This window comes from Homalodisca vitripennis, chromosome 3 (assembly GCF_021130785.1).
Source record: "Homalodisca vitripennis isolate AUS2020 chromosome 3, UT_GWSS_2.1, whole genome shotgun sequence".
In the NCBI taxonomy this organism is placed as follows: Eukaryota; Metazoa; Arthropoda; class Insecta; order Hemiptera; family Cicadellidae; genus Homalodisca; species Homalodisca vitripennis.
In genome coordinates this window covers 95,666,469-95,686,903 of record NC_060209.1, presented here as the reverse complement: position 1 = coordinate 95,686,903, position 20,435 = coordinate 95,666,469, and the positions used below count along the sequence as shown (strand labels likewise).

The window sequence follows — 20,435 nt, the reverse complement described above, 5'->3', positions numbered from 1 at the left end:
GTGGAGCCATTCATTGAATTAAATTCATGCATAGAATATTTCTCCAGAATCAATTTGAAAACAAACAGTTCAGCTGGATTGCTGACCCTTCCCTGTCTCTATATTCTCGAGGTGGCCCTGTACTGCCGACTTAAATGCAAGTTGTTACGGAGCAGAGATGTCCACCAATAAGGGACTAGCGGCAGGGATAACTTTCGAGTCGAACAGCACAGAACGGCAGCTTTCGAACACTTGCCATCTCAAGTTGGAGTCGGACTAATCAATAGGCTCCCAGAGGGCATCAAACAACTCAATGAAAAAAAAAAATCAAAACTCAACTAAAATATTTTCTGATGTCAAATCCATTTTACTCAACTGATGAGTTTATGATGGGTCGCTGGGATGAAAATTTTTGAAATTAACAACAACCACGAAACCCCCGGTTCTGATACATGCAAGAATCGTATTGCATAGTATGTATTTACCTTGACCAACATCATTTATTTGATGTACTTATGTACTTTATATAGTTACGTTGACGCATGCATGCAATATTGTACCCTAATTGTTTCACGCAATAAAGAATATTATTATTACTATTATTAATTCATCCAAGTGTTCTTTCAAGCAGGGCCCGATTAAGGTTTTTTTGGCGCCCGTAGGCTATCTTGTACTTTCGCGCGCCCACCCCCAACGGTTTCCGGCCGGCGCTTCCCTCTGTCAATTTTCAATAATAAAAAGTGTTCTGCTGTATAGCGGCCATATTATATTTTTGTAATAAAATTTCAACTTACTTAAATTTATAAAGACCATTACAGAGAGAGACCATTTAGAGTATTAAACTTTAGGAAAAGAACAACATTCAGCAAACTAACTATAAACTTTAATTATTGTTCAAAGGTCTAATGATACATGTATGGTATAAACTGCTATGTAATATTCAAATTCAAACGGTTTAAAAGAACTATGCTGTATGCTGTCATTTCCTAAAAACACACAAACAAACGAACAAAAACAGCAAAATTATAGAAAAGTGCAAACTCTCTTGCAAAGGGAAAGGATGCTTACTGCTGAGCATTTATTTGTATCTTTAAAATGGAATATGGTCTATTGTTGTTAGACTTGTAGGTAAACATTCTTTAAAAGAGAATCAAGGGTGTTCTTATTTACACACTGGTTTTGTGTAGGACATACAAAAATGTGTCCTAGCTACAGCCAAAACCTTACATGAGTTTTTAATTCTTATACATTTTTTGTAGATTACTATCATTAAATAGTCACAAAATTCAAAGTTCAGCACTTTGTAATGTTACTTTCAAAAAATCTGTAGGCTTATTTTTTTCAAAATAAATTAAAATGCATACTGTAATTTTAAGGCTGTTTAAAAATTATGTGAATTTTATCTCTTACTTCAGTATAAATGCTGCCATAACAATGGAGATTTTATTGTTGTCCATTTTAATAAGAAAGCTTTAGTAGCTACGTATAGCCTGTTTAAATTAGCGTTTTAAACTGTAAATCACTGAAAAGGATTTATAATAAATCAATGAACATGGTCAAATTGGTCATCAACTTTCTCTGGTTTATTCAAGTACATTATGGTTACATAGAAATGACATTAGACTTTGGTATACAACTTGGTGACTTGAACATTTAATCACAATAACAAACAATGAGCTAGAACTATAAAATTATTAGGCCTACTGTTAACAAAAGAACTTTTTATTTTCTCATGACGATAAATTCCCTGATTAAACAAAGTCTTTCTTCCGTGCTTTTGATGAGGCAAACGCATCGATCAAGTCATCAAACGGAACGAGCTGTACATAGTCACTTTCTATAAATAAGAGAGCGAGTGCCTGGAGTTTTTCTTGCCGTAGAGTCGACCTCAAATAATTCTTGACTCGAGTAAGAGCAGAAAAGGATCTTTCTCCGCTGCAATTAGACACCGCCATGCTCAAGAAGATCCGCAATGCCACTTCCACGTTCGGAAAAAGAGATTCAAGTTTTAGGGTTTTTACATGTTTCAATAGCCTGTAGGCTTTAGTCCCGGTCGGTTTGACTTTCTTCTTTTCCTCCATTCTGTCTGACAGTACATTTTCCCTCTTCATAGAATGTATTATCATGTTTTAAAAATTTTTGAAGATACAAACACTCATCTGGAAATGAATCATCTAGGTCTGTTGAATATTCATTCATTAGCTTTGTTGCCTTTTCCTTCAAGATTGAACTCTCAATTTTATTCAAATTCCATAAAAAGTTGAAGGAGTCTCGTAGTGTGACATAAATTGATTTCCTCCTTGTTAGTTTGCCTAGGAGTGTATCAATTTGCTTTGTAGTAACAATTTATCAGGAATGATTTCCGCCCATTCAAACTCAGTGTGCCCCTCTTTGCTTTCTCCAAAAGGGATTTTTGGTTTCTTTTTCCTTGTATTGTCTTGTTTTGTACTCTTGAGAATTGTACATAAGCTTTGCCTCACTTTCAAAGTTAGAAAAATTGTTCCTCATTTCTTAATGAACTTAGAAAAGACTCTAGGAGCTCGTACGAAAGTGCTGTCTGATCTAAGTCTCCATCTTCAGATTGAAGTCGTACACTGATGTCATGAAACTTCATGAGTACTTTTATTCCAAAAACAAATCATCATGGTCATTTCCAAAGACTGGAGCTCTCTATCAGTTGTTTGGCTTCAAGTCGTACGTCTTTTTTATTTTCTTCGTTTGAAGTGATGTCTTGTAACGCTGCGATTATTTGTTTATATGACTTGTGCATGGCTTTACTGCATCTGCTCTTGCACTCCAGCGAGTTTTCGAAAGGGTCTTGACTGTCAAACATTCTTTGTCATATTGCGACAAGAGAATTTCCCATCTGTGTGTAGATGAATGGAAAAAGTTGTACATTTGCTGTGCCAGGGCAAAATATTCAACAGAACTACTACTACTTTCTGCAGCGGTCGAACCTACTAGCTGTAACGAATGAGCTGCGCAAGGAACGTAGTGAGCAAGAGGATTTTGCTCTTTGATTCGATTTTGAAGCCCCTTGTAACACCCAGACATGTTACTTGCATTGTCGTAACTCTGACCTCTACAGTCACTGATATTTAAGTTCAAACTTTCAAGAGTATTTATCACAGCCTTCTCCATATCTTCCCCCTTTATGGCCACAATTTGGGATGAACGTTATGAACCGCTCATTAGGTGACCCGTCAGGTGCTACAAAACGAATGACAAAAGTCAATTGATCCACATTGGAAACATCTGGAGTAGAGTCGACAATAATCGAAAAATACTTAGAATTCTTGATATCTGACGCGATTTTGGATTTAACATTGTCAGCTAACAGAGTAATAAAGTCGTTAACGATCGTGGAAGATAAGTATGAGGGCACTCCTTTACCTTTATTTCCGAAACGAGCAACATGGTCAGCCATGAAAGGATCAAAACTTGCACAAAAGCTCGATACAGCCAAGGAAATTACCATTACTGGTTGACCCCCAAAATTTTCATTTTCACCATAAAACGGAAGCCCTCGAGAAGTTAAATACTTAACTACTTCAACAACTCTTGACAATACATCTCTCCCAATACTTCACTTCTACTTGATGCTGCTCAAGTAGTTTTGCATCAATTCTCTGAGGTGCATTCCATCCGGGTCAAATATTTTGTTCACACATTCTCTGTGCTCTAGACTATTATCATGTTCTTGAATTTTGTTGTGAATTTTTCCAATCATTAAAGCCGCATGTAGCTAAGGCAGTCGTCCCCCCATAGAGCTTACAAGGAGCACAGTATACTTAGCCAGTTGATTTGGAATAAATTAAATGAGTTCTTTTTACAATCTCTCCATTTACAAGTTTTTTGAAAAAACAAGCTTTGTTCAAATAACGGTTTTGGTCAGAATACTGCCGCTTTGATTGGGAAAAATCCCCACTGTCATTTTGATTGATGCTGTGCACTGCAAAGTATTCACGCAATGCCTCATTTACCAGCCATAAAGCGGGATCATCAAGATTTTTTGAATCGGTTTACCTCTTTATTTGCTGGTACACAATCTTGTAACTGATGTCCCAAATCTGCTATTTGCTCGGTTGATGGTGGTGAAGGGACGTGTACAGGTGCAATTTCCGTTGTGGTGTCTGAGACATCGGTAGCAGTGGCACTGGCAGGCTGCTGAATCACTTCCACTTCCCACTATAAACACCGCTGTCCTCACTCACAACGTTTCGTTCAGTTCCCGTGACGACCGGCAATGTCTCAGCAGAACAACTGGGAGTTTCGGGTTTATTGAAAAAAATCGTCTAGTCTATGAATTTTATTTAGAAGAGCACTTTCCCGTTCGTTACGCTCCCGGGCCCGTTTACGGTATTCGGAACCACTTGGTTTTTTACTAATAATGTAGCCTACATATGTAAAACAAGCAAACCACTGCTTCTTCTATATATTTCAGTATCAAACACTCTACTCGACTTACGAATAAATGTCAGTGTTTATAATAACGAGCAATGACACCAATTAATCACAACGAAAGTCCCAAATAATTCATAGGCCATAGGCCTAAAACAAACAGTGCAGACGAGGAGACGACTGACTGCAGCTGCCAGCTACACTCTGTCTCTATCTGTCAGAGAGCGTCAGTGTTGCAAACGGCGAAGGGCGGCGGCCGGCGGCGCCCCTCGCGCGAAGCAAAATTTCCCTTTTTAGTTTCCCTACCGTTACGATAATTACTATGCGTTGTCACTAATCGCTATTAATTAATTTCTTTTTCTACTTAATAGTTATTTTTAAGTAAATGGAGTAAATCTAAGGTCTAGGTGGATGTGTAAATAATGTACAAAAATGTATAGTGAAGTTTTAGACCATACCATTTTATTTACTACATATAAAAAGCACTTCATCTTGAACTCCGAAGCGCCCCCCTAAAATCGTCACCGGTCTCGCGCCCTAGGCTGCAGCCTACTTAGCCTACTGGTTAATCGGGCCCTGCTTTCAAGCATAGTTAAACACTTCTGTTGGTATTGGAATCAAGTGAAAAGGGCCACAGTATCGAGTATCGGAAATGATCCATCTCTAGTAAAACTTTCAGGGACATTATAAAATTTCACGCATATCCACGCATGTTTCCCGGAGTACGAAATTCATGCATAATGCATGCTTTTCCAGATGCTCATTGTTGGTGGTAACCCTGTGAAAGTATTGTAGATCCGAATGTATCCCACTAATAACGGCCAATACATGAAGAATGCATCAGTATCGTTAGATCATAGTCAAGGACTACGAAACATGACATAAAGATCCTTATGCACGTTGGACTATTTGGTTTGAACAGTTCGAATCGACCGAACGATCGTCACGCGTGCGTAGAAGTTGTTTCTGTAAATAGTTGACCGGAGAACTGACGGGATTTCCAACCGTCGTTCAACCAATGCCACTTTGACGACGAAAACTGATGAGCGTGGTTGATTCGATCGGCTGGCCGTCTACCGTTTGTAGACTAGCAACATTAAGTTGTGTTTACACTGCCAAGTAAAGTTGCGATAGAATATGCACAACTACTGTAGCATACTGTGAACAAGATAAGCCATTACTGGTTGATCCGGGAGTCAAGACGAAGTCTGTTCACACACGGCAGTGATGTTTATAATTGAAATTGTAATAGCCGACACTGTTCTCCAGTTCTTATAACTAACTGGTTGCGGCAGCGCTCGCGACAGCTCTTGCAGCCGTTTAACCTGTTATTTGATGACAATCGGAACGTGTGTGAGGAGCAATCGTACATAGACCAACCGAAACCTCGGCCGCGATACGAGCCGTTAGCGGTGGGCGGTGAGTGCTGGATCAAGCGAGGACTTAAAGTTTAACGTTTGTGTTGTACATAAGGGAAACACTCGACACTAGCTACGGCAGACGTGAGCAGCAGAGCAGTACCACACTATGGCGCTTACCCGCCGCTAATTCTAGACATTAAATGTTTCTCCTGCCGATGCCGCTCACCCCTCAGCTCACTCTGTCATTCCTGTGCAACAGGACGCAAATTCCTCCTTCTCGACGTTACTTGTTGTAACTAACCCACTAATTGCCTAATTGTTGTCTCTCCAAATGGTATCTTAACAGGCTTTGTAAAACTCCAACTGACATTCTGGTGTACTTAAAAAACCGGGCTGCACCTCTTATCAATCCGTCAAACATTATATTATTCAACGAACCGAACTTTTAAGCCTGTTTATAACACTACATTTTAGGCCTGTGCCATCTATCTAACACGCGTATTTTCAAAACACTATTTTCACTCAAGAATAAGAGTTGGGCAACTTCGTCCGGAGACCCCACTTAGACTACTGAATAATAAAGTACAAAACCCCCGTTTGTATCGCGGTCACTACCGCTCTGCCGCTTTACAGCTTAAAGCGTACGGTTAGCCGATTTTAATTGTCTAATGCATTGTTACGTTTTTTTTGGAGGAAGGAGGCTTGCCGCGGCACAGGAGTAGAACTAACCAAGATAAACTCCACTACACTAGAGGAGGTAACCTTAGATCAACCGACGTCAGAATGATGTAGCTCCCGAACATATGTTGATCTTCATTCACGACTTTACGAACCACGTCGCGTAAAATACTATTTTTCGAGATTAATCAGTTCTTGATTCAAGAAGGTGTCAAATTATGTCTTGATTTTATAAGTTCTTGGTGGAGGAAAAATTATTTTTGAAATTTTCCCGGTTCTCAGAAAAATTCCCGGCTTATTCACGGTCGGATGGCCACCCTGGTATTATATTATATTATGGGTTTCAAGAAAGTAGTACAGTACAGTAATTCACAGTAGATTTTACGTAATGCAAAAATGTACAATTTTCTCAAATATAAAAAATTGAGTAATCAATGTTGGCCTCAATCTATTAAGGGTAACATTTCAATTCTTTAGGATTAAGATAGCTTTACTAATCAAAATCGTTGAGTTAATACCCTCCTCGAGCGTTTGAGGATATTAATAAACCAGTCAAGTAAGAGGATAGCTCAAAATCATACTATTATTTGACTAGTGAGAAAATCAGTTGTAAAATTCAAGTTGATGACTAACCAAAAATAATACATAATATGGCATATGGAGTCTTTGTTAATACTATTAGGGTAACATTAAAATCGCCCATAAACAAAAATAATGTATATTTGTATACTTTCATTAATTATTACAATAGGTTATTTACCGATCGTGTTTGTGTATGAAAACTCAAAATTAGACAACCAAATATCGTGCTTTTTAAATACTATTTAACTTGAAGTTTGTAAATTTTTGTCCATATTAAAATTCACGCAGTGGACGTCAACAGCTTAGCGGCGGTAAAAAAGTACACCATTTAGCACAAAGTTTTTGTCTTGGAACAGGTTGTATTGACGAATGATATTCATATTTGTGGAGGCACTACTTTAGTAGGCTAATCAGAATTAATTATTGAAATTCATTACACTTATGTAGACATGTAGTAACAAAAACTGCTTTTATTGCTTAAAACACATGAAAGATATATGATAATATGTATGAGATTTTACAAAAGTAAAATTGACTTCTGAGCCAATTCATTCATTATCATTTTATTCAGCAACGTATCTTGGTGAGTATTCATTTAGGCAGGCATATATTGTTCATTAACTACATATGCAATTGATTTTTGGGCGTTGTGAAATTTAAAATTAGTGTGGGGGGGGGGTCACAGTGCCGACAGACTCTACTTGTAGTTCGTTCGCTCAAATGACTCCGTCACTGTAGTCAAACTTGCTTGCGTTCGATCCGGTCACCGTATTACTGTCATGGTGCCATTATTTGTGCAGTAATGTAATATGATGATGCGGTCACGATGTCTAATGATGTTTTATTTGTAACAATTATTATAGTGATGCTGTTGAGGTCATTGTAAAGGAACGGGGAATAGAAACGTTTTGTGAGGCGAGTAAGAAGAGAAATGATGGGAAGAAAGCTCCTTTAGCTGGGAAAAAATCAATCTGCGTTCAGGTTATTGCCCATGAACGTAGAATATTATAGGACATAAAAAAACTGCTAAACCATGCACTTCTTTTGGACTGTTGAGCTCATCCTGCAACAATGAATTTTCTTTTAAAACACATTGTTTTGTATGCTGAACACTTTATACAAGGTTATAAAGTCAAAGCTCAGCAATGACTTCCTCTTCCTGTATGTAATATAGTTCTGGTGACTAAAACAGAGATTTAAAATACAGTTATGGAACAAGAGGACATACATCAAGCTATAAAGAATAAAATCCTGCCAATAACATATATGGTTGCGAGTACAATCATAGATGTCTTTGACGTGCATTTGTTAACCTCAGGTTTCTGTTAAATAAAAGGTTGGGTTTTACTTAACAAAGAAAATTGATGGGTCCAATTAGGAAACCATCAATTATACCATAAAATCATACCTTGTTGTTTCAATTCCGAGTTTTAAATGGAGTATTGAGCAATAGGCTTATTAAAATTCACTTATGCCAAATGGAAAGGACTTGAAGACATTTGCGTGATGTACTTCCACAGGGGTCACTCCTGACTCTCATTCTATTAAACATTTATATGACTGACCTATCTGATAGAATTTTTACCTTGCAGACGACATTGCTCTAGTTACACAAAAGAATGAGGTCAAGACAACAGAAAGCACAGTTACTACTCCTGACCTTCAATCAATCAATCATAATTTTAATACTTGTACAGAAGCTATATCCTAATTCTCGCAAAACTAAGTTGCATGTTTTAATCTTAATAATTAATTGCTTCAATCAAAAATTAAATGTCTCTTTTATTATAGCACCCATTTACGACAGCATTAATCCACATTATTAAGGCATTACACTACATTGATCTCTCACTTCAAAAGCTAATAGGTTCAAACATATCAAACACTGTTTTTAGACCTCAGCCATATTTTCAATCCGGGGGCCTCCTTCTTTTGGTAGGTATTCCATCCCTCGAGAGTTTCATCACCTCTGGTTTCAGAAATCGACCACTGGTTATAATAGTTAGAGTACCATCTAAAATATTCATTATGTGGCGGTCGTCTCAGGTCTAGGGTGTAAAAAAATCCTGTATGTGACAGTTGCATTTTTATCAATACTGTATCAACTCTCCACCTTATAATAATCTAAAATTTAATTTCTACCTATCTGTTTGATGACATATTATGTCATTAGTTCAGATTAATTTTTGTATTGTTGTAATTGTTTAATGAAATATTACTATTACTTTAGTTTTTTTTTATTGTTACTATTTATTATTGTTTTATTGTTACTACTCATTGATATTTTTTAATATCATTATTTTATTAGACTAAACTAATGCTATTCTTTAATTATAATCACATTGTATACACTTGTTTAATTCTGCTGTTAGGTTACAAAATGTTCTGAAATATTCCAGTTTTATATATTGTGCACATAAAATTAATTTTTTAAATATTATAGATTGGTTATGTAATTTCTGTTTTGTTCTGACAATACAAAACTACATTTAAACATGTAACTGTTTATTTCATCAAATTTTACTGTTATTTTTATGCTAATTCTATTTACTTTTGTATGAGGATGGGCAGAATAATGCTAAATAAGAGATTGGCCTTCCCTTAAAGGTTTTCAGGAAAAAATACTTTTGGTAAACAACCTTGCAACGTGGATCCTATTTGTTCAACCCCCGAACAGTAAATACCCTTAATAAAACTATATGTATTGTAATTTGTCTAATTATCTACCTTATAAGATGAAGAAAGATCTTGGTGTTTCAAATGGAAGCTTGTCTAAGTTGTCAGTACGGTACCTTGTAATTTATTATTCAATACCTTACACTTTAATTTTAATACTAAAACGCAATATGAATATAAAACACCAATTTTTTAATTATATTAAGGTTATGTACGTTAGTTTTCTTCCAGTGATAAAGCTGTAGTTTGGACTTTTACTGTTTACAGTAGTTGTAACATTGGACTTTAAAGAGAATTTCAAGTCTTTCCTGAAACGATTATAAACAGCTTTAAATACACAAGACTTTAAGTTATTATCTTTACTGTGTGATAGATTCCAGACTTTTAATCATACAAACACTTAAAAATTAATGATTCATCATTCTTCAGAATAAAATGTTAAATAGGTTCTCTTAACAATCCAACCAACACCATCAAACAACCACTTCAAAATTTCTCAATCAAAAAAATTCAGTCCGACTGCTTCACCAAAACGCCCAATCAGCGAGAAACAAACTGGAGGAACTGCAACTCATTTGTGAAGACGAAAAAACAGATATCCTCGTTGTGACAAACGGTTTCAACGACAGGAACATTGCCCTCTGCAAAATTCCAAATTTCACTTTGGCCAACACATTCTGTAGACAACTCTCCAAAGGAGGGGGTATTTCCTTCATAATACAAAATTTTTATGAAGGAAAATTTTAAGTTCAACCTTTTTCCAGTCAAGGAAACGGTCAAAATTTACACCAGAAAGTCAAAATTAATCGTCGTTGGCGTTTATAGGTCTCCCAACGGGAACGAAGATGTTTTCATGTCAAAATTTGAAACATTGCTGACTAGACTATTTTTGACAAGAATGCTTTGTTTTCTTAGCAAACACAACCAGCTCTCTGAAGACCAATTTGGTTTCAGAACAGGAAAATCGATGATAGACGCTGTGGTGAGTCTGGTCGAAATGGTTGTGGAGGGGTTAGATTGTTGCAATCCCACCATAAGTGCGTTTCTCGACTTATCCAAAGCATTCGACTGTGTTGACCATAATACACTTTTTGACAAATTTGAATCTCATGGCATTCAAGATGTGTCCCTGTTGTGGATTAAATAATTTCTAAGCCATAGAACACAGACTGTCCAAATTACAAATCACCTTTCAAGTCCATTGGATTTAAGATATGGAGTTCCCCAAGGCTCCATCCTCAGTCCAATCCTTTTTCTGGTCTATGTCAATGACATCGAGTCATCACTTCTATACGGGAATCTCGTGCAGTATGCTGATGACACAACTTTCTGTTTTAATGAAAAATCAAAAGAAGTTTTGGAACAAAAAGCTTTTGTTGACCTTAACAACTGTGTTCAACACTTTCATAGCCTCAACCTCACAACAAATTCCACAAAATCTAATTTTCTGAATTTCGTTCTGTGGCCAATGGATGTTGGGTGTGGGCCTTCCATCATGCTGGGAGACTCCACATTAAAAGAAGTTTACTCCTCCAAATTCCTTGGAATATACCTTGATCGAGGTTTGACATGGAATGTTCACATTGATTCAGTTTGTTCAAAATTAGCATCTGGCGTTTATGTTTTAAGATCTTTAGCCAAATACTGCCCATATCAGATGCTGATGGTGGCGTATTACGGCCTGATTTACCCACATCTTTCCTATGGAGTGATTTTGTGGGGAGCTGGTTCAAACAGTCAGATTTTGAGAGTTTTCAGGCTTCAAAAGAAAGCGATCAGAACAATCACCAACATGAACTTTCAGAGAGTCGTGCAGACCAGCTTTCAAAAAATTGCAGCTGTTGACTCTGCCATGTCTCTATATCTTGGAGGCAGTTTTATTCTGTAAGTCAAAATGTGCCCTGACTAGGGACCGTGACGTGCATGAATATGAAACGAGAGGCAGAGACAACTACCGTACTGAGCGACACAGAATGGTGGTTTATGAACACCTGCCCTCGCAGGCAGGTGTCCGTTTCATTAACAGTTTGCCTGATTCCATGAAAAACGTACAAACACCCGAGGGGTTAAAAACTCGTCTGAAGCGCTTTTTAGCATCTAAAGCATTCTATAGTGTCGACGAGTTTTCGAATTATAGTTGGGAGACCTCCAATCTAGAAGACTGACACTGGCGTTGGTGGTGGAGAGAATTGGCGAGTGAGTGGTATGGATGAATGAAACGACGTATGTCTGAATGTGGTATTGTGAACGAATGTAAAAATTATAGATTTATTTGGTATCACTTTTGCCACATAATTGTATTATTGTCAACGGCAATAAAAGACTTGACTTTGACTTAAAGAAATAAAATTTAGTTCAGCCATAAAAACAGACTTACTGACTGTACAGATGTAGGCAGTAATGCTGTGTTATTTTTTAAGATTTCTTAGGAGTTATTAAAAGTATAAATGGCGTGAAGAAGGCTACACCTGATGGATACGAACATACTGTCATGAGATATTAACATTAATATGTCATCAAGTAATTTTGCCTTTATTCAGAGCAGTTTTTATAATGTTTTTCAGCTGTAATTTATAAAGTTGATTTATATTTTACTGATTTTATGCCAAAATAACTATTTCTTCCATCAATAGTTCTATTTGAGCAGATCTCTGGTAATAATTAATTTATTTTTCAACCAAAATATAAATACTATTACTACAAGCTCTTGTTTCTCAATCATTCATTTTGGTTAGAACACTGATAACTAATATTTCAAACAAAATGTTAATACTAAGCTTTTTTCCCTTAATCACGCTTTTTTCTATCAAATGAGATATTTCTTCCAATAATAATTATATTTTTTAAATCTGGTAGTAAATTAAACACCTTTTCAGCCAAAAAAAATTACTTTGATGATTAACTCATGTTGAAAAAAGGAATGGGCATAATAGACATACGTCTGGCACTTGTCTTCAGTACAATCTCATCTAGTTATGATAACATATTACAAAAATATTATCTATTATTAATAAAAGCAGCCACACTATTATATTACTTTCACCAACTGGTACTCGTGGCTATGTATACAATTTTCAAAATTGAAATCCTTATACTTCTTAGTAAAAGCACTTATAATGCTATATTATGGAGTCCTATTACACTTTTCAGTGTAAATAGCGACTACTACAAGTACATATTATTTTAGTATCATAGTTAAAATGATCAAAGTTTTAACCTGACTCTTAATATCATGTGTTGCACATGAAGCAGCAATTTTGGTAAAAATTTATTTCTATCGCTATAGCTATCTGTATTATTGCCCAGATGAAGAAAATAAAAATACATAGGTCTTGGAAACCTACTACTATACGACTCATTTTATTCATAAGATTGTTATTTGATTCTATGTTTAACAAAACAATTAATCCATTTTGACCAAATGTGGCAAACGTATGTAGTTAGTGAGCACTCAGACATCTAATTTTCTATAAATGTATTTTTCAGATAATTTCATACTTGTGGTTTTTTTTTTACCAAAATTTATATTATGATTTTGAAACATTTAATGATTTAACTATTATTTATTTTATTGTAGCTCATTAAGTCCTGTAACATCTACAATTCTTTGGGATAAAATTTTAATTTTGAGTAGGATGCACAACTGAAATCAATGATAGTATCTATAAGGGTTGTTTGACTGTGGCATTTGGTATGAATTCTAATTTAAAATATCTCCATAGAAGAGAGAACATTTGATTTCATGAAAAACTCACCAAGTTCATTGACCAGTTTAGTTTGCCATTTCATTCCGATAAACGGCCATACAAACTTAAAAAAAATCACAACTCCGTTATTTACAGGTCTAGAGAAAAATAGTTTCAGTACAAATGTATAGAATCTTATATTAAACAATATTAATATTTCAATAGTAACAAAATCTATCTAATTCTTCCAATTGAGTCGGAAGGACTACTTTATTGAATGTACCTCAAGCAATGACTCGATCATTGTGCCAATATAGATTGTTTCCTCAGTCTCTCTCACCCTCTCTAGTGTGTACAGCATGTTATGTGCATTGCGCCTGAAATACCAAGTGTTATGGCTTATGCTTATTCCCTTTCTGCATAACCTAAAAAAGAAAAAAAAACTGTATTTAGTTTTGTTTGCATGTGAAGAGAGGGTAGATTTCAATCACAGAAATGTAAAGACTTATTTTCATGACGTATTGCAAATGTACCAAATTTTTTTATCTTTTCAAATCATACATCATCAACATTATGTTGTAATAAGTAATGTTTGTTCAGATTTTACTGGAAGAGTTTTCTTTAATTGACTTTACAATAATTGTTTTCGTTTCATAATTAATACTTTTTTAAATATTGGCAGCCAAAGTAGCTAACATCAACAGAAGGCTGACTTTATAGTTGATCTGCTTATTTTCCCTAGATTACTTTAATTTTGGAAATGTTGACCTCATTCCAGTTTGTGTGATAATTTTCAGGCCAATAATGTTCACCATTTTTAGACTTTTCTAATAGACATTTTCTTGTACTGCCTTTGTTCTTAACTCTCAAATATACCAGTCTTTTGTATCACTTATGTATTGCTCATTACAAGAATACATCACACTGTGGTACAGTTTTTGAGTGAACATGCCTGCCAATTTTTGGTTTTATTTTCACAAGTCATTGCCTACGAATGGTGTTAGTTCTAAACCCAATTGTAATGTGTTTGTCTATTCTTCTTATTTGATCCCCCATACGTAAGGGATTGACATTTATGTAAATATTTCTTTTTCTGACTTGAAATGTTCCTTATTTCCTTTGCACTTATTTATATTTGATTTAACTTTATATTTATTCCTTTAGTCCATATTTGTCTGAGTACAGGCTCCTTTCTCTTTTTAAACAAAACGTATGGAACTCCTTTGACAGATTTTATGATTATATTAAAAATTTAAATATTGATCATGTCGGCACGCAATCCGTGCTCCTGTACAGGTGTGAGATGTGGGCGGACACTCTACATAAAGTATGTTTTAGGCAAACGATGGTGGCAGTACAAAGAAAGGGACACTCCGGATCGAGAGTACTTACCAAACTGACCCCAAAACGGCCATCCTCGTGGAGGCAGGTGTCATCCTTATCGGTCTACTAATTTTCGAAAGGAAGCGGTTATACGAAGGGAATGGTGTGGTCACTCGCACCGAGGCTCCAGAACACTTCATAAGGGACTAGCAGGAACGATAGCTACTACAGAACAAAGAGCAGCCAGACTGATTAAAGGCCTGAGAGAAAAGGTGGAGCAGCAACAAGTGGAGGTAAATTTCTACCTCAACCAGTTCCTCACCAGCTATGGAAACTTTTGAACGTACTTGTTTTAGATGGGTGTTTGATTGCTCGGAATGTCCTTATGGTCCGACAATGCCAACCACACGTTCTTCTCCTGCAGACGATGGGAAAATGAAAGAGGGAGACTCGAGATTGTCATAGGTCAACTCTCACCGGCACTATTGTTCGGAAAATGGTCTCTGACAAGCAGACTTGGAATAGCGTCTCTGCTTATGTAGAGGGGGTGCTGAAAACCAAGAAATTAGGAGACGTAATACAGCCCTGTGATGCCCAACCAATGGCCTGATACTACAGGAGCCCTCTGTTGGCTTAAGTAGGCGCTCTCATGAAGTAATGTGGAAAACAGTCCCGAGAGAGATTGATACTTGAGCTGGTGGGGTTTTAGTGGCTGCTAGTCCAATTGGTAAGATTTTGCCTTATAACATTTACGAATGATTGATACATCACTGAGTTCCTTTTTAGTAAGGTTGGGTTTTATGGGAGGGACTTTTGTTAGTTAAGAGACCAGCCTCACAATCAAACTAGTCTACTTGTTCCTCAGATAACTGGGTATAAGTTGAGATGATTCGTCACAAAGTCCAGAGCTTTTACTGATTTATGGACCAAGGAAAAGTTTAAGTCATTAGATAAAACAATTTTTTGACTAAATAAATCACTGAGAATTTTTAACATTTATGGATTTGTGTTTTTGTTACTGGGAGTTTAATTCTTACATTCTCTGGTGTGTACAGCAAGTCTTGTGGTTGTGCTTCTCACTCCAACCATATATGCTTGACATTTTTGACATACACTTGTTCTGCTAACAAATATTTAACTTTGTGAAGTTTATTACTTTATTGATTTTTGTTTGCTTAACATATGTGTTAAATTTTTTGGCACACTCCTTGAAACTGTTTTATGTTCTAAAATCTTGTTATCCTTATCTACACTTATCAATACATATACAAAAAAATGTACCAATAATAACCAAATACAATAACTGTCATTAATTTTTTATATAGATACAATTACACCAGACCACATGTTGCATAACAGGCTTCAGTAACGTTAGCTCATTTCATTGTCAAGATGTCCTGCAGGCAGACAGACGAGATATTTTCAGACTACTGTCTTAGGCTTCATTGACACTCAGCAAAATTCAGCATCATGGAGAAATCATTCTTTTCCATGCAGAAATGCTGTTCAGTAGAAAAGTTTCAATGAAAACATTTACAAATGAAATCTTTCTCTCAAGACACTTGAGGATAGACTATGCAAGCGCTCAGCCAAATCCTGTAGAAGGACATGGCCATTATCATACTTAACATTGCCTATCTAGAAATAAAGTTACATGCAAAATCTCAAGTTTTTAACTCAATTTGTTCATGAGATATCCAGCAGGAGATACAGAAACAGACAGAAAATGAACTTTCTGCCATTGCTCTTTGTAACAGTTAAGCAAAATACAAAAAAATCCAGTTTATAGCTCAATTTATTCTTAAGATAACACCTTGATTTATAAGTTCTTCTAATGCTCAGCCAAGTTTCATGGAGAGTTCATGTCCCACCAGGGTTTGTATTCGTGGCTATATACAAATAAATCAATACAACGGAATATTGAAGGACCCAACGGAACAGAATGAAAGTCTTACTAACCAACCCAACAAAGTAACCTTATTTCATATGTTACTATGTAAGATGTCAAATAACTGTACTCAGTTTGTTTACAAATTTGATAATTCAACAATTAATTTGTTAACTTTGCAGTGATTTGGCAATTTTTAGGCCTACTACAACAACATACAACTTGTCTGTCCTACTTTTGATGTTTACTGGTCAAACTATTAGTCACCAGTCTTAGGGGTCACTGTATTAGGGGTAGAAAAGTGTTGGGAACAAAACTTGCAAGCGATTCTTATAATGCTTATGTGCCAGTCTGTTTATCGTGTGATTCTTGACACTTCAATGGTTTTTCAGTGTACTGCAATTTGTTCGACCAGTAAACATAAAGAGTAGGACAGAAAAGTTGTATGTTGTAGTAGTAGGCCTAAAAATTTCCAAATCACTGCAAAAGATAATAATGTATAGTGATGATTATATTAAATAAATATAGATAAACTAGCTGTTACCCGCGGCTTCGTACATAATGTTTAGAACCGAAGTCCTTGTATTACTTAGTAAAAGCAATTTTGATGTAATATGATGGGAGTCCTATAAAAATTTTACAACATACGTAGGCATACTTTAGGTAGATATTATTTAAGTTCATGGTAATTATTATATCATGTTTGGCACGTGTAGGACCATTTCTGATTCTAATTAATTATATACATAACGTCACAGCTAAATCTGCTTTGTCATTCCGATCAAGAAAACACAAATCTTGGATCACGCAGGTCTCGGAAACTTACTTCGGTCAAAAAGCGTATATTTCCAGTCCTTGTCATATATTTCGGGTCTAAGATATTTCTAGTGCCATAGTAGAGTTTACCTTGTTGTTCTGATGAAGAAAAAGTATATATACTTACATAGGACTGAGATGCCTACTTCAGTTAAAAAGTGCTTACTTAAGACCGTTTAAATTCACTTACCTACTATGTCGCAGTTTATCTTGCCATATTGCCTCGATCAAAATACTATATACGTTCGATTATATAGTTCTCGGAAATCTATTTTGGTCAAAATTGTGTTGACATAGTTGAGTTTGCCTTGTCTTGATGAAGAAAATACACACATAAGTAGGATTGTAAAGCCTATTACGACCTAGGGGGAAGTCCTACCTACTTCTTATGTACTTTCGGTATAAGAGGAAAATCCTTATTAAGGTTATGCAACATTCCAAAATAATCGTTATTAAAGTTTTTGCGTTACACTTTTTTTTGGACTGTAGCCAGGGAAAGAATGAATCGTTGAGGCATGTTAGTATTCATTTCTCTGTTTTTCCATAAGCCATTAAAATATAATATCATAATGTTAAGGCAGCCCACCAGTTTAAAGTAACGTATGTGAAAACATTCATGACTTTGTTCATGAAGGTTGGTTTTATAACAGTGTTTAAATAATATATAAAATGCATTAGATGATTTAAATTCATCAGTGGCGCGATCTGGAGTAAAATTTTGATATTAACTTTTTATTTACTATCTGCATTACACTACTGATCAAGCACAGTTTACTTAATATTTGATAAAATTTAAATGTAAAAAGATGTTTCAGCCAATTTGTCGATATAAAACTGAAGGTGTTTAGTGCTGTGCTGTGTAGTGAAAAAAACTACATTTTTTCTGAATTTCAAAATATATTCCAGGTAACTTTTCTTATATTTTGCTTCATAAAAACCTTCCTCGGATTTCAATGGACAAAAATGTAAAAACAAAAAGAATTAACTGAATTGGTCCAGCCATTCTTGAGATTAGCGCTTACCAACACATTTAACAATTCATTTTTATTTATAAGATTTTCATTGGCAAAAATTATTGTTATTTCCTCAATGCATTATATGCAATATTGTTTCGAGTAATGATGCCAGGCAGTATATTTGAAATCCTACTCTACTGGAAAGCTTTCAAATGGAAATGATAACCATTTTGAAGATACATTTACCACTGCAATTAATCAATGAATTTAAAGACCTTGAATCACGGCATTTGGTATTACATAAAAATTAAATTGGACAGTAGTCCAATGTTAGAACAGAAAGCTGGTATTTTAGTTGACAAGAGATCCATTTGAAATCAATGTGGACGTACTTTCTGACCACATTCAGGAACAGGCAATCAACACAAAATGTGATTCTAAAACATTGACAGAATTTCAAAACATAGGTGTTGAAGAAGTTTGATTGAGTTATCTTCCTGTTTACCCACAAGTTACTTTGGAAGGTGCAAAGTTGTTGATGCAACTTTCATCCATGTACTTCTTAAGTCTGGAATTTTGACATTGGGTTATCTAAACTTAAAATTTTGTGCAAGACTGGACGTCGATAGTTACTCACAATATGCTTTGTCATAGTTACAACCATATATTGATTAAAATTTTTAAACTAACAGTACCAACCTTCTCACTACGTTACATAGTGACTGATATAATAGCATCATTAAACTAACTTTCTAGACCTAATAAAGCAATAAATTTTTTATTTTTTTTTTAATGTATCAAATATTTAATTTTGAAACTTGTAAGTCTGTCAGAACTTCAGACAATTCAGAAATGAAATGTTCTTCAGCCCCTCAAATAATAAGCTATGCTAAAACTTAATCAAAATATATCATACAACAGTTTCATATGAACATAACACTTAAAATATTTATCATACACAGTTTTCAATATCTTTAAGCTTTTATGACAATGGCAGTTCAGTATTCTGAAAAGGAATGATTGTAACTAGGCTTTACGTCATCTTAGCGTAAAACTGGAGTTTTTTATATTTATGAGTCATTTAGAACAATTACTGTCCTCATACGTTTCTTTATGGTAACGCAATAATTCTTTTAATGTTTTAAGGAATCCATACCTGTAATATTTTGTTCTTGTAATTTCACTAGTATTGTTCTCACGGTCTTATTATTGTCTGTACAATTTGTAATAAGATTCTTCTATGTTTTGATTACATTATAATGTGCGAAAAATTACATCTTCATATTCTCTCTCACCTGTGACAAGTCAGTACATCCCAGTAATATATACATCTACTCAAAATTCCTTCTTACAACTGTGTGGCCCAATTCTTACTTTTAACAAAAAATTCTGACCAGGCTGAGTTGCTTGAGTTCAAGACCGGTTTCTTCTCTATTACATAACATCTTTTCATTTAAGTTTCTTCCTACTCTCTTATATACTTAGGCAGATGCTATCATAATCACTTACTCCTGCTATTCTGTTATTATCTTATTCTTATCTTTCCAAACTCAAGAAGGAACAGAATATGCCGAGTGCTGCATAGCCAAGACAGTGCTTAATTTGAAAACTCTGGATACCAGGATATTTCCAGTTTAACATAACCTTCTCTAAGTAAAGTGGAGCACTGCTTGGAATGATCTTAAGATCTCCACAACTCATGGAAACACTTATGATCACACATATGACTGATAAAAAAGGACTATAGCAGTTCTCATAATGTGGATGAAAGTTCATGAAACATAGATGAGGCAGTAAAGAGTGAATATATCCCAAGAAAGCCTGATATCTTGGACCAAAAAAGCACAAAAAAGGCTTTCTTGAGATTACATGGCTTAGCCTAAATTGGCGCTGCAGAAGATGATACAATTCTGGATAATGACTAACAGAAAAAAAGTCAAAAAGCTTAGGCTGGTGATCCCAAAGTTAAACTGGGTTAGCCATGAAGAAATTTTCATGGCTATTGAAAATTACCAGAATGCTGGTCTTAACACTAACGTTCAAGAAACAATCCAAACTTATAAGGTTTAAGTGGAAAAGGGGTCAAAGA

The 20,435-nt window shown here is 35.3% G+C and overlaps 1 protein-coding gene across 1 annotated transcript in view; it reads right to left on the bottom strand.

The window, feature by feature from the left end:
• LOC124357195 (organic cation transporter protein-like) overlaps window positions 1-20,435 on the bottom strand; it is a 105,897-nt gene that overhangs the window by 63,363 nt on the left and 22,099 nt on the right. The window contains exon 2 of the mRNA XM_046808731.1: window positions 13,647-13,788. The gene's annotated coding sequence lies outside the window, so the exon portion shown is untranslated. The remainder of the gene's footprint in view (window positions 1-13,646; window positions 13,789-20,435) is intronic.